Raw genomic sequence first — 11,174 nt, forward strand, 5'->3', positions numbered from 1 at the left:
TGTTATTTCTAAGACTGAAACTAGTTACTTCTTGTTTCTTATAAGCCCTGTACTGACTTGATCGTCGAAGTACAATCAACAGGTAGGGCCCCCTCTGTTTCAATAGAGCTACGTTCCAGAGTTACAAGAGATAGGACGAATTTGTGAAGAGACAGACGAAGTTAGAGCTTGTTATCGGAGTCAACTGGCGAACAAGTCAACCGGCAAGAACAATTACGTATAAAAAATATTCATGCTTCATTTTTTAAGACTTTTACATGTAATACTATTTAAGTTCTTTACAAAATGATTTAATCCCAATAATCTTATTTGAAAAATATAATTCATGAATATTAAATAAGATTTATAACAGTGTCATAAATCATTCAAACAATAAGAAGATTACTATGGACACTTCCTTAATATAGTGACTTGTTTGACTCATTGACGATGCTTGTATTATTTGATCCATGTAATCTCCAGCATGTGTATGATGCTTGTAAACTTGTTCATCTTCCTTATGTTTTCGAAGGGATTCGTCTGATATGATCTTCAATGGGTTCATCAACACTAAGATATTCTAATAGGATCTTTCTCAATTGAATCGCCTTGTGTGAGCTTTTCACGAGCTCCGTCTAATATGTGCCTTTTCTTATAGGATCTTATTATATGCACACATTCTTTATTTTTTATCTTCTCTTTTAATAACTTAGCCACTTAGAATAGTTTTGTAATATAGAAACGAGGTTGGATCGTCTGATGTTGTGATCATGTGCTATTGGTTCATCTAATAAACTTTTCCTTTGTTGTATTTTCTAGTAAGTCTTGCTCGTTTGCTCTATTGTTTTTGTCTTAACTTATATTGTACATGAGTGAGCTTTGTCATATCATAACACACATTATAGTGTTTGTTATTATTAAAACATATAGATGTTGATATCATGAGATCATCTTATGGGTATTGTTTCTTCTGCTCACTTAACACATCTAATTGAGTACAGATGGAAAGCATCCAACTTAAGAACCACAGGCTAAGAGGATAAAATAAGATTGAGCCTTATTGGAAGGATCACCCATATTTGAAGAGTCATTTTCTTCTTCTTAGATTTGTAAAAATTATATAAAGTAGTTTAGGTATAAGTTACGGGACTTGTATTTTGTTGCTAGTATAGTAGAATATTATCTGGGCCATGGATATTTTAGGTTAAATAGCCTAATCCTAGGAGAGAGAGTTAACATCACATTTCAATCTCTTAATGGAGAGGATTTTTTTCTAATGAGAGGGTGACACTTCTCACACTCTCATTTTAGAGGATTTAAGAAGTTTGCTCCATAAGCTAGGGTTAGGGTTAAGGTTTGAAGCTTCTCTTGCAAGTTTCACCTCCTATAAATAGGAGTATCTTGTATACGAATTTTAACTTTGATGAGAGTAATGAAATGTTGTCCAATTTGTGAGACACTTCACTTGTCAAAGTTCCCTCTAGAGTTGCCTCCTTACTAGACAAATTTATAGACTCCTCCTAGTAGTGTTGGCCCAACCTCACCCTAAAAACTAAGTGTTGACCAAACCGCACTTAAATTCAACCTTATAATTTCCATTTCCTCTTCAAATTTCTACACTTCTTACATGCTTCCGCAACTTCATCATCTTCAATTGAAGAAATCAAATTAAAAATAATGAAGAAGAATATCTGCACTCATCCATGGAAAGTGTTTTTCCATTATATGAGCGTAGGTTTCACAGATAAATAAGTTCTTTGAAATTCTTTCTAATTTTTGCATTGTTCATATATTTTCTTGATTGTCTTGAACATGTTTACAAATTGAAGTTATGTTTTTGTCCTTTTGTTCGCTTCAAATCATCTAGCATCTTGAAACTTTATATATATTCCTATAGGTGTTCCAATAGTCATATTCGTGTGTTCTTTTGCATCTTCTTGAATTTTCTTCGAATTTGTTCGGTGACATTTCCTTATAATTGAATCATTTTGATTTTATGATCATAAATGTTTTGTCTAGATTTATGATTGATAAGTGTATAATCATAGTTGAATTCCTAGGCTAGAAAGGCGTGTAAAATAGAAAGAATGAGCACAATTATCATCAAGGAGCATGCCAAAACACTCCAACTCAATCTACAAATGAAGAACATGAAGAAAAGAAGGAATTGGTGAAGATTGTGTAGAAAAACAAGTAATCAAGGATGAGCATCTGAAGCCAAATCGCCCAACGAAGGGAGAAAGGCTTAGCATAATCAAAAATACCAAAACACCGAGCGCATCTTCATCCGCTGAATGAATTGAGGCCAAAAAAATTGAAAAATCTAGAGACAAAAAGTGTTAAGTGAATGACAAAGGGCTGAGCGAATTAGGTACTTAACCATGAAGAAAACTTATATTCGCTTAGGAAGGGCTCAAACCCAAGAGTACCAAAGTTGGGACTTGGAAAATTTAGCTTGGATTTGAAGCCAATCCAACCTAAACTCAACCAAAATTGGGTACAAACTAGAATGATATAAAGCTACTTCTTGATAAATCTTTAAATTTGGAATCCTAAAACCCCAAAGATTAAGGATTGAGGTAAAAAAGGATTGCTCAACGATAAAAAAAACCAACTGTGTTGAGCGAATTATTAATCCCCATGATCTCTTTGAATCCTAATTCTAAAATCTATAAATAGGGACCTTAGGTTAACATCCAAAGCATGAAAAGCCCTCAAGACATTATGAGGTATTAGGAAATAGCCTATTAAGAGGCATTTAGTAAGATTAAAAGGATCAAGTGAGATCCTCATAAAGTCTTAGATAGTGAGGTTTTGTTGATTTAGGCTCAGAGAGTATGAACTCTAAAATCTAATTAGATTAAGTAGGCTAGAGCCTCAAAAGAAGTGAAGATCAATCTCTAGATAAGGGAGCCTTGAAGCCAAGTTGGGCACAACATCAAAAGGATCCTTGTTGTTGTTATTTAGCTTCTCATCCTGCATTGTGCAGTAAGATCTTATTATGAGTTGCTAAATATACTTTTTGGGATTGGATGCATTGTGATATTTCTAGAGTTATTGTTGTTTATATATGCATTTTTCTCTTTTGTATTCAATTTCCTTGTGTCTAGTAATGTGCTTAATATTCAATGGTGAGGATTGACTGTTGATTGTCCACAGGGCATGAATGAGACCAGAAGGTGATTTCATGTTTCTAAACCCTATTCAGCCAGTCATAGGACTTAATGGTCACAAAACGCAAAGTTGAGACCATGGTGAACTGTTTCATCTTAATGTAGAGGTAAGATCATAACAGTGGCTTACTACTATAGATAACCTTGCGCGAGGAATCAACTTTGTTTGGTCAAAACAGGAACAAAGATTTTGAATAAAACATTGCATCTATGAATAACAATAATAAAGGAAAGTCACACATGGTTATTCCAATTCAAACAATTGTGCTATATTGACATCACTCTCTATTTCATAGATTGATGTAAATACTTCACCTCTCGATCTAAATATTTATTAGGATATTATTATTGTTATTAGAATTATTATTACTATTATTTTTATATATACAAATCATCTTAGTTCGCAATTTCACTTCATTATAAAAAATAAAATATATTGTGGTATCATTAATTCCATGACAACCATTACTTGTACTACAATTGACTTGATCCTCTTGCTGAGAAAAATAGTAAAATTTAGTTGAGCTTAATTGATTTACATCAAAGATTTATGGCACCTTGTCATTGATTACTTATCCCACCCTATAATGTCATAAACTCCATTAGTTGTACTTGTTGAATTGTTTTTCAAATTTTCACATATATTAGAACTCTTGAGTTCTTTTTATTTTCATATTTGAGTTCTTAACTTCCTATTAGGTCATTAACAATTTTCTTTAGAATTATATTTTAATTATCATCTTTAGAATTATGTTTTAATTATCATCTTCAAAATTCAGTTTCGATTTTATTTTTAAAAAATTTTCCGAAAAGTTTCGTGGTGCGAAAAGCAAAATCCATTTGTGCGAATAACATATTGGTTCTGTTTTCAGTTTGAATCAAATTTTTGAAATTTCTAGAGATTTTCATTATTTCTCGTTTCGGTGCGTTATTTGACTGTTCATCAACACGGATTGAATTGAAACAACTACTGGAGAATTGGCGCGTTTTTGTTTAAAACGAAATTTACACAAGCTACCGCAGAGATTGTTGACATGTTTCGAAGCTGGAAATCGGAACAGTGCCTTGCATTTTCTGTTTTTGGAAACCCTAAACCCTAAAGCAGGAAGCGGTGAATTCAGTGAAGAATCAGTGAATTGCGATTTAAGAGGCAGTGAAGAACTTCTATTGTGCGCTGAAATTGAGCATCTGTTGCATTATTTTTTTATGCGTGATTGAAGTTGAATGGCATTTCTGCATGTTTCTACTAATTAGAAGTTAAAATCAGTGAATACCACTGAATCATAAACAATCAGGTTATGCATTTCTCATTTAATGTTGGTGCATGTGATTTAGCAGGGATTTCCTGCATATTAGCTTCAATCACTTGAATTTTAAATGCGTCTCTAGTGCAAAATTACAACGTTAAAAGGTTTCAATTTAATGTCATTTCATTATGTGATTTGATTCTTTGGTGCTGTTTTTGGTATTGATCGGTGCATGAGAACAGTGCTGTTATTGTGTTGTTGATAAATTCACAGAATCATTTTGAGTAAATTTGGCACTTACTTTTTTTTAAGTGCTGCTGGTGTTGATTTGCTGCAATAAAAAGAAATTGAGAAAATTCAGCAAACCGCGCCATACAATTTTCAGAACCAGCTGCTCAATTTTTAAACTGGTTCAAAGCTGATGTTGAATTTAGCTGGCTGGTTACAGCTGCTTATTTTTACTGTGCAGTTTTGGTGTAGTGTAGAGTGGCAGCTGCTGAAATTTGCTTGAATTGATTTGATTCATTCAATTTTAATTAGTTGAATTGGCACCTTGGGTATTATTTTAATTGAGTTCTATTCAATTGAAATATATAAGTAGAAAATTTGAAGCAAAATTGGTGCAGTTTTATTTAGCAAATTGGAGCTGTGCTTTGGCTGGAACGCATCTCACTGTGTCAGTGAAATCATGGTGGCTTTTTTACTGTAAATTCTGGCTCAACTTTTGAAGCTGCTAAAACAGAATAAGATAGCTTGGAGGTGCTGTTGCTTGAATTGGTGCAGTTTCGGTGTTGTGCAAATGATGGTGTTTTCGGTGTAAGAAATTTTGCATTGAAATTTGGTAATTGATCACTGTTTTGTGCACACTTTGGTAAATTTTCCTGGTGCTTTTTCTTGGTGTTCTATTCTTGGTCCATTTACTGAAGTGAGTGGAGATTCAATTGGAATAAATCTGAACGTGATAGAAGAATTTACCAAAGAGAATTGTTTTTCAATTGAAATTTTTTGTTCATGGGGTCCATATATTGAATTTCGGTGACTATTAAAATGGAATGCAATTTGATGTGGCAATTGAATTGATGCGTGAGAAAAAAAAAATTGTTGATTGGTGAATTTACATTTGCAGTAGTTTGGTTTGTTGAATAGTGCCTTTGATGAATTGAAATTGTGGCACGCAAAAAAGCAAGGATCTTGGTGCAGTCTTTAAATTGAAGCGGTGCAATCAGTAATTTCAATATTTCTTTCAATTAGTGGTTCTCTAATTAGTGGCATTACTGGTCTATGTGGCTTTGATTCCGCATAATAGTCTGATGGCAATTTCTTCCTGCACCCAATCAATTGTGATGGACACCCGACGAACTTTCTAAAACTCTAGTGTACCCTTGTCATCTTTATTTTGAAAAAATGTGTAGGGTGTGGTGCAGAGAAACTTGGTTTGAGTTGGTGATGATTTGAGCTGCACAGAAGCCATCCGCAACACACCACTACATGCCGCATCAAAACATCCGCAAGTCAAAAATCAAACGTTTCGCATCAAAAGAACCGCAAGTCAAAAATCAATTTCGCCTAAAACAATCTGCAATGCATACGCATGTTAAAACTCACCTTGTCTTCTCCGATATCTTTTTCACCGTCGCTGTCCTCACAGATGATGCCTCACGCAGCGCTCCTGGGTTGGTCTTCGCTGTTGGGTGCGAGCGAGTTGGGTGCGACAATGGGGAACGAAACTCTTCGATATGTGATTGGATGCGAGAATAGGGGAACGTTGGGTGCAGAATGGGAGAAATCCTTGGAGGTGTGATTGGGTGCAGAAATCACTTAACTCTAATTTCATTTTCATTAAGGACAATTCTGTACTTTCACAAACGCAATTGGGAACAAGTCTAATTTGATTTTGATTGGGTGCAGGGAGAATAGGCAACGTTCGAATGCCACTGCTGGAAACATTGATGAATTGAAGACAACAGGTCTAACGGTGCTTGATGGGTTCCAATTCTTAATTGTTTTTAATTTTTTAATCCACTTTCGTACCAAATTTTAGGAATTTATTGTGTGGCTAATTTTTTTTTTGTCTTAATTTTTTTATTTTGAATATTTAAAATTACTCCTTTTCTAAAAATTCTCGAGTTTAACTTTTTTATTTTATTTTAAATTTTATTGACCACTTCGAATGAAAATATTTCTTAGTGTGATCTATGAAAAATGTTGACTAATGTTGTTAGGTAGCATATTGAAGAAGAAAAAGATTAAGTTAAGGTTGATCAACTCTTTAAAGTAGCACATTAAAAAGAATAGCCAAATACTAGAATGAAAAGAATAAAGTAGCACATTAAAAAGAATAGCCAAATACTAGAATGAAAAGAAGAGTGCAAACATAGTGAGGATTTTCAAAAAAAAATTGTATTAATTATCTTGTAATTCATTGATACTAATAAATAGGGAAATTAATAATGCGTGTAAACGGTAAGTGTGTCTCTGAGGTCTATAGATGCTTCTAAGTCTCACTGAAGAGACGATAAAGTAAATTATTGTTTTTTTTCTTTATAGTCTTAGGGTTTTCTCAAAATATAATTCTTTTGAGAAAAATTAATTGGAGTTTTCAATAAGGGAGAATGTGAAAGCTAACTGAGAGAACTCTTGTTAGGAAAAACTTGGTACTTAAATAGTTTTAGTGACTCATCTCTCTTTCCTGATAGTCAACTTGAAAATACTTTAACCTTTCAACCTTCTTGAAAATTATTGGTTTCAAAATTAAATGAAAATAAAATGAGTACTGGTTGATCTAGGAAAGAAATAATAGATTCAAAAAAATTAAACATTCATGGAAGAGTTAAGAACCATGTTTTCTCAATACATGCAAAGTCAAACAAAATCTAAGAGTAAACATGGACATGGGTCAAATAGGAAGACAAAACATAATAGAGACCTTCATTCCCAAAGAGAAGAAGGGATGTGTAGCAATCCTTGCTATAATTCCTATCAACCACCTTCTAAATAACACCATAAGCCTAAAATTTTCCCTTATTCTACATAGCCTGAAGTAGACATTCCTTCTTTTTTATGGAAATAAAAATGTTGAGGTATATTTAGATTGAGAGACAAAGGTTTATCAAATTTTTGTATACCACCAAGTGAATGAATTTAGAAGATTATCCATGGCTACTTAAGTTTTCAAGAACAAGCCATGTCTTGGTGGAAACAAAGGCAAACTGATGTTAGAATTGGTAGAAAATTTTGAATTGAAGGCGTGTATGAGAAGAAAATTGGTTATGCCTTCATATGAGAAAGAAAAAAGCTTAGAGAATACATAAAAGAGGTTGTAAGAAAAGGAAGAAAAATTGTAGATGAAGAAACATAATTCATAAGAAGAGAAACACGATTTAGAGAAAAAGAAGAGAAAATACTAAGAGAAAGAAAAAAGAGAAAAAGAGAGGATAGAAAAGGAAAGAACAAAAATATCTTTGTATGGAGTAGAACTAGATATTGATAACATTTTATCTTGTCTAGAAAACCCTTGTGAGGATTTGCTTGAAGAAAAAAATTGTGTCTGGAGCTGAACCAAATATAGATAAACTTTTCCTCCATAGAAAAGCCATATAAATGGTTGTTTAAAAAAAGAAGAGAAATCTAGAAAGGACGAGAAATATCTTATAACACAATTTGAAGAAAGAGGGTATGATGGATAATTCTTTCTCAAGAGAGAGGGTATGATGGAAATCATTCAACTCAAAACGATTGGCCAAAAGGATAGAAGAAAATGGAGCCTTATTGGAGGGCATCACCCATATTTGAAGAGTCTTTTTCTTCTTAGCTTTGTAAAATTTGTATAGAATAGTTTAAGAATTATTTTGGACCTTGTATTTTAGGCCAAGTAGAGTAGTATATTATTTGAGACTTGTATTTGGGTCAAGAATAGTTTAGGTTAAATAGCCTAACCCTGGAAGAGAGAGTTAACGCCACTTGTCACTCTCCCAATGAAGAGGATTTGCACCAATGAGGGGGTGACACTTTTCACACTCTTATTTAAGAGGATTTGAGAAGTTGATCCATAAGCTAGGACTAAGGTTAGGGTTTGAAGTTTCTCTTGCAAGCTTCACCCCCTATAAATAGGAGTGTTTTGTACATAAATTTTAACTTTGATGAGAGTAATGAAATGATATCTAATTTGTGAGACACTTCAGTAGTCAAAGTTCTCTCTAGAATTGTCTCCTTGTTATACAATTTTTTATACTCCTCCTAGTAGGGGTTGCTCAACCTCACTCTAGAAACTAAGTGTTGGCCTAACCTCACTTAAATTCAAACACCTAATTTCTATCTCTTCTTAAAATTTCTACACTTCTTACATGCTTCCACAACTTCATCATCTTCCATTGAAGAAATCAAATAAAAAATATTGAAGTAGAATATTTCCAGTCATGCGTGAAAAATGTTTTTCCAAAAATTACATTGAATTCATAATCGATTATCTTTTGCTAAACTACAATGGATTTCTATGAGCTCGTAAATAATCAATTATGTTAAGTATATAACAGATTATATAATTAATTATTTCAAATGATAATCAGTTATCCATATCAAAATTGGTTTTCACATGTTTCACAAATCATTTATTATTTCAAACAATAAAATAATTGATTATATTAAGAAACTTCAAAAATCTCCCATTCACAAATTAATCATGTTTAAAAACAATTGATTATAATGATTCAAACTATTTTTTAAGTTACATGAAAAATATAATAATCAATTATAATTAATGATAATAGATTATTTTCATTAGTAAATCTAAAATTTCTTTAAAAAGATAACTTTTGCATGACCTCAAACATGTATATTTTTATAGCTTTCAAAATAAGTTTTGCAATATTCTAAAGAGAGTTCTTGGTATATTTTACATTATAAATAATTGAAAAACATTTGTTCAAGATTATTCAAGTTTTTTATCATGCTATAAGTTCTATGTTGTAATCCTTTGAAATATTTTTTACTCTAGGTGATATCTTTCCTTTCATTCTACTTCATTATATTATTATACACCAATTTGTGGTGTAGTTGTAGGTATTTGAATCTTTTTGAAGGTGTTTCAAGAAGTATTGTAAGTTGTTATTGTTTTAGTTCAATAAGAGTTCTTGTAACTAAATAGTTATTGTTTTAGTTGAATAGGTGTTCTTGTAACTAAATAGTTCAATATATTAGTGGAACAATCTAGTTAAGGTTGCTGAATTATAATGAATGTAGTTTTTTTTTTTCAATTGAACCGATAAAAAATTTATGTGCCTCTTTTCATTTTGATCTTAATCATGTTGTCTTGAATCTTGATTCATTGAAACCAATTATAATTGCATTGTTTTTACCCTATTCAACAACATTTCTAAGAGAATTTTTTTAAATCAAGAGATCAAGATTTAAAATCAATCCACCCCTCTTTATTTTGATTCGACTCAAATTTTGTTTTACAAGTCCCTCCTCTTGATTGTCATTTAAAACATTTTTAGAAAGTCTTTTTATGAATTATTTTCAAAACCATCAGATGACGTCTAAAAATGTCTAATTAACCTTATTATGATTTTTTTAAGTAGTTTTAAAGCTTTATTCAAGTCTATCTTTCTATAACTATTTTTTTTCACTTATTTTTATCACTAATTTATAAAAAAATTCTATATTATAAATAAATAAAATTAAACTTTTAAATAATTATAAACAATTTTACATTTTTAAATTAATATTAACACAACTTATAATAGATTTTAAAAATGCTAAATATATGATATTTTAAAAATCACCTTTATATTAACATTTATAAATTTTTGTTAAATATTTTCTTGGTATTAGAAATATAAATGCACATTATTTATGAATTTGTGTGGAATAAACGTTCTCGCTCTTATTTTAAACTAATAATTACCTGTGTTGCATCATATGAGGCAACAACGATAAATGCATTGTTATCTAATAATAAATAGGTATGCACTGATCCAAGTTCTTTTTTGACACAGATTTCTGAAACAAGTTAGGAATATGATCACCAACAATGTTTGATGAACAATCCCTTAGATTAAAATGGATTGAATTTGTGGAACAAGTTAGGAATATGATATTGTGTTTGACTCGTCTAATGTAATATTTTGTGAGGACTTTGTCAAAACTATGCAGGGAGAGTTCGAAATGTCAATGATGAGAGAACTCTCACTCTTTCTTGGTCTACAAGTTAAACAATCCAAAGAAGGAATCTTCATATGCCAATCAAAGTATTGCAAAGACATCTGATGGCATTTCATGTGTTCTTCTTGAATCAAAGTAGTGAAAGTGATGCGGAAGCAATGGGTGAGTGAAACAAAGCCCTCCTAGGAGTTGTGTTGGCTTTGAAGGTGCATGATGAGTATGGGTTTGAGAGGTTCGGCCAGCTCAAGGGAGAAAGGTGAAAGGATTGAAGTTTATAGCCTAGATTTCTAGGAGAAGTAAAGCTAGTGCACAAAATTGGCAGCATAACAATACTCAATTAAACTTGTCAAATACAATGAGTTAGCCTTCCTATTTATAGGCTAGTTTGGGACGTAAATGATAAGCTACATTACAAGGAAAAGAAAACCAAAATTAAATCTAAATTCTAGGGTGCAATGACCGGCCATACACAACCCTAGTTTCTAGAAGGTTTCCATCCAAAATGCTTCCTACACTATCCTATCTACTAAGTACCCCCAATGGGCCTTTATGCAAACATATACAAAGCCTTCTCTCTTCCATCCGTGGCCTCATTTGCTTGTGTTTGAATATG

The sequence above is a fragment of the Phaseolus vulgaris genome, chromosome 8 (genome assembly GCF_051622355.1).
Source record: "Phaseolus vulgaris cultivar YP4 chromosome 8, ASM5162235v1, whole genome shotgun sequence".
NCBI classification, from domain to species: Eukaryota; Viridiplantae; Streptophyta; class Magnoliopsida; order Fabales; family Fabaceae; genus Phaseolus; species Phaseolus vulgaris.